A 5,127-nucleotide genomic window follows, 5' to 3' on the forward strand; every position below is an offset into this window, starting at 1 on the left:
ATTGCAGCTTTTCATCTGCGGGCCTCGTTGAGACACGCTGTCATGTCAACTTGGGTCATTTAGGTCTTGATTAGGCTATAAATAGGACTTTTAAAAATATGTAATAGTTATTTTGCTGCCAAGCCATGTGGCGCACACCGGTCACCTCAGCACTGGGGAGGCTGAGACAGGACGACACCACGTGTTGAGAGCAGTGGTTCTCAACTTTCCTAAAGCTTCCACTTTTTAATACGGGTTCCTCGTGTTGTGGCGACCCCCAACCTTCAAACTGTTTTCGTTGCTACTTCATAGCTGTAATTTTGCTACCGTTATGAATCATAAAGTAAATCTTTTTTGGAGATAGAGGCTTGCAAAGAGGTTGAAACCCACAGGTTCAGGCTTACTTGAGCTACATAGCCCGACTCTGTCAAAAATACATGCACACATACATCATCTTGAAATCTAAATTTAAAATGCAACCAGATAAAGAATGTGTTTACCGGGGCTGGAAAGATGGCTCAAAGGTTAAGAACACTGGCTGTTCTTCTAAAGGTCCTGAGTTCAATTCCCAGCAACCACATGGTGGCTCACAACTCTCTATAGTGAGATCTGGTGCCCTCTTCTGATGTGTTCTTGGAGGTACCTGCTGGTTGAGGTTGCAGTTCTTTTTTTTTTTTAATCTTTTTTTATATATATTACAGTTTATTCACTTTGTATCCCAGCTGTAGCCCCCTCCCTCATTCCCTTCCAATTCCACCCTCCCTCCTTCACCTCCTCCCATGACCCTCTCCAAGTCCACTGATAGAGGAGGTCCTCCTCCCCTTCCATCTGACCCTAGCCTATCAGGTTTCATCAGGAGTGGCTACATTGTCTTCCTCTGTGGCCTGGTAAGGCTGCTCCTCCCTCTGGGGGAGGTGATCAAAGAGCCAGCCACTGAGTTCATGTCAGAGACAGTCCCTGTTCCCCTTACTAAGGAAACCCACTTGGACACTGAACTGCCATGGGCTACATCTGTGCAGGGGTTCTAGGTTATCTCCATGCATGATCCTTGGTTGGAGTATCAGTCTCAAAAAAGACCCCTGTGCCCAGATATCTTGGTTCTGTTGCTCTCCTTGTGGAGCTCCTGTCCCCTCCAGATCTTTCTATCTCCCCCTTCTTTCATAAGATTCCCTGCACTCTGCCCAGACCTGATGGCCATTATGAGCTCAGCCCTAAAGGCTGAACTCCTCCCCTCAGCGGGGTCCCCTGCTCTCTGCCTCACTTCATCTGGAGAGTGCCTTTAGAGTATAGATTCCCCTGGCCACAAGTGATATATAGCCTCAGACACAGTCCCCCGCTAGCTCTCCCTCCCTGCCCTTATCTATATGTTAATCAAACACTGACATTCTACTTTTATGATTGGAGCCTGCTGTATAATGCAAATCAAGCATCCTCGACGTGCCTAGCTTCAACCAATTATGTTCACCTATTCTTGGAGCCCCCTAACCACTCCCCTAGAGGTATATATTCTTTGTTCTCTGGAAGTAAAGTTGAACTAGCCATCAGCTGTTCCCGGGGTATGTGATCCCTGTCCGGTTCTTGAGGGCCATTCCAGTCACGCTCCTCAGTCTCCAGCCCCTCCTGACTTCGTGCGTGGGCTGATGACAGGCAGCCCTCAGCCAGGAGGAGAACAACAGTGCTCGGGCACACATGCAGGCAGAATGCCGTCTAAATAACAAACAATAAATTAAAAAAGACAAATAAGAGCCACTTGCCCCTAAGTATGTACACAAAAAGGTAAGCCACTATCTCCAAAGAGAGCAGCAGAAGAGGGGTGGAATTCAGACTTGCCTACTGTTCCATCCCCAATCACCAAGTAAACCAAGCTTGATGCCACTTGCCTGTAATCCCAGCACTTGGAAGGTGCAGGCAGGAAGATCAGAAGCTCAGGATCATCTCCAGCTACATAGTAAGTTCCAGGCCAACTTGGGATATATGAGAGCCTCTTTCAAAAGGAAAAAGAAAAGAAAAAGAAAGAAAAGACAACAGAGGGAAAATAGGTCAAATGTTTAAATAAGAGTTGTCTCTGGAATGACATTTAAGCGATGGTTTTTTTTCTTGCTCGCTTCCCTTTAAAAGGTTGTATTTTCCAAATATTCGACACTGAAACATGAAGACAAGTAGTCACTTTTTAAGAGTATGCTTTGCTGTTGCCTTTTAATAAGTTTAAGGGTTCTGCATCCAGGATCTGTAGAACGTGGTGACACTGAACAGGGTGCGGTGGCACACATCTGTAATCCCAGCGCTCCGGGAAGCTGAGGCAGGCAGATCTCTGTGAGTTCGAGAGGCTAGACTGGTCTACAGAGTGAGTCCAGGACAGCCAAGGCTGCACAGAGAAGCCCTACACCTGAAAAAATAAGTGGTGACATTTGTGCACTTGGTGCCAGTGGTCAGAGCAGAAGTTATGCCAGTTTTCAGGTTCACGGCGTAGTCCTGAGCTACCAGCAGCATCATAGCCCTAATCTATGACAGAAGCAGACTCTCACAGCCAGGCAAGGCGGTACTTGCCTCTGCTCCCAGCCCTGGAGAGTCAGAGGCAAGACGACGGCCACAAATTTGAAGCCAGCCTGGCTTGTGTAGTGAAAGTGTCTTGAAGTGAAAAATAATCCTGGGTCTCCTTCCCAAGGAAAGGGGAAGCAGAGCCTGCATTTTAGAACCCCAGGACAAGGTTCCCACAGGAACAACGAATTATTGAAACTCTTTCTTCCATGGCTTAGACTGAAGGTGACCTGAAAGACCAAAGCGGTTCTTTTTAGAATTATATGTATTTATTTACTTATGTATGTTTGTGGGTGCTCACGTGCCATAGAGAGTATTTGGGTCCCAAGAATCAAACTGGGGTCGTAAAGCTTAGTAACAGGTGCCTGTACCTCTGGAACCATCCCCCTAGCCCATGAATGGCCGAAGTAAAACAACATGATCTGGGGTGTGATAAACTAGTATTGATACCATTGTTTTGGGTTTTTTTTGCGGAGGGGGGGTGCTTTTGCTTTTGGGATGGATTTTTTGTATACCCTTAGCTTGCCAAGAACTTGTGTTTGTTAAGAGACGGTTTTCTGGATCTAGCCATCTCAGGAACAAGTTCCATCTTGCTGGCAGGGTCAAAACTGAGTTCATATTTCCAGGCCCCGGAACCCAACTCCTATCCTGCTTCTTCAGGTGTTTCATGTTTGTCTGTTAACCAGTAAAGGATGTAAAGAGGGAAGCTGCCACCACCCATTATCTAAACTAAGGCACACGGGTTGCAAATGTGCTACCTGTCTTGACTTAAAGCTTGCCCACTCCTTTGTTCCCCTATCCTTCTAAATTCTAGGCCAAAATTCCAAGTGGGGACATTACTGCAAAAAGCTGAGTTGAGGGTCCTGAAAAGACCTGGAAAGGCCCAACCTCCCACACTTTCTTCTTTGCTCAACCAATTGTGTCAAAATATGACTGGTCAACACAACAGCCCACCCGGCTCCTGTTCTCATCCTTTAAAAATGTCGTACAATCTCCCTTTGGGGATGCGGTTCAGATCCTGAGCTGGCTACCTCCCTGCACGCACAGAAAATAAAGCTTGCATTTTAAGCTTCTGTCTCTGAAGTGAGCTTTCTTGGCTTCCACCCCAAAACCAACAGTGTTAATCCCACCAGTCAAGAAAAAGATCACCACCGTAATTTAAAACCAAATTTAAAGAAAGCTTTAATTAAATAGTGGCCAGCTTGGTAGGCTCTCTGGCCAGGTCTATCTCTGGGTTCCCAGAAAATGGTCACTAGTCATGCTTTTCAGAGGCTTAAAAAGGCCTCTGAAAACCCACATCGCACTGCATTTCCCGTCAGGTCCAATCAGGAACAAACATATATCCTGATGTATTTCCTCCATGTACATCCGGCCCACATGTAATCAAGCGCACCCATGCAGATGGGTCAAACAAACATAAGACAAACAAATTTATTCTTAATTGCAAACACAACTCTTTTTTTTTTTTCCCCTCCGAGACCAGGATTCTCTGTGTAGCCTTGGCTGTACTGGACTCACTTTGTAGACCAGCCAGACCGGCTTCCAACTCACAGAGATCTGCCTACCTCTGCGTCCCCGAGTGCTGGGGATTGCAAGCATGTGCCAAACAGAACTCTTAACCTGCTACCGTTTCCTATTTTGATTTCAAGCTTGCTATGTAAGTGCGTGTAGGTTCCAGAGGAGGCCAGAAGAGGGCGTCTGATCCCCTGGGGCTTGAGTTATATAATCAGTTATGTGCTACCTGACAAAAGCGCCGAGAACCAAATTCAGTTCCTCTGGAAGAGCTCTCAACCGCTGAGCCATCTCTCTAGCCCTTAATAATTGTTGTTAGGCGTGTTTCTACAGGCCTGGCATCCTGGTTGGGATTTCCCACATACTGATGCATAGCAAACACCCGTATGTGTGTAATAATACTGAGAAGACTAGGATAGCGAAATAGTGTTGTCTAGCTTGTGATACCTCTGGGTTCAATCCACAGCACCAATATATACATCAGTAAACACAGACAGACAGCAAGAGCACTGGTAACTTTTAACTTGTGCCTTTCAGAGTGGAACACTTTCAAAAGAGCCAGTTTTCCCCCCTTCCAATATCCATAACCATGCCAATCCCACATCCACCGGTGAGGAAGGGGTCAGGCTGAAGATCAAATTGCTAAAAGTCACTTGTGGTAGAACTTCCTTTGGTTCCGAACTTAGGACGGTCAACCACGTACCACTAACATTCTCGTTGATACTCCGCCCTGATTCTCCGAAGCCACACCTCATTCCACGCTCTCTTGCCGCTTCCACTGTGTTCATCCTTTCCTAGCGCCCAGATCCTTGAAGCCTTTCAACTTTCCCAGACACCTCCAGGCTCCGCCTCCCGCTCTTATCTGACCCCTCCTAGCCAAGGGGAGCGCCGCCGCGGGCCCCGCCCTACACCCGGCCCCGCCTATAAATGGGTAGCACCCACACAGGCCCCGCCTTTCTTTAACCCCGCCCACGAGCGGAATGCGCCTCCATAGGCCTTGCCCTACCTGGCCCCGCCCATGCCCTGGGCGCGTCGGCCCCGCCCATTCCTCGCGGAGCTGCCGGCCGGTGGGCGGACTGCGCAGGTGCATTCGGCACT

The sequence above is a fragment of the Meriones unguiculatus genome, chromosome 7 (assembly GCF_030254825.1).
Source record: "Meriones unguiculatus strain TT.TT164.6M chromosome 7, Bangor_MerUng_6.1, whole genome shotgun sequence".
Classification (NCBI taxonomy): domain Eukaryota; kingdom Metazoa; phylum Chordata; class Mammalia; order Rodentia; family Muridae; genus Meriones; species Meriones unguiculatus.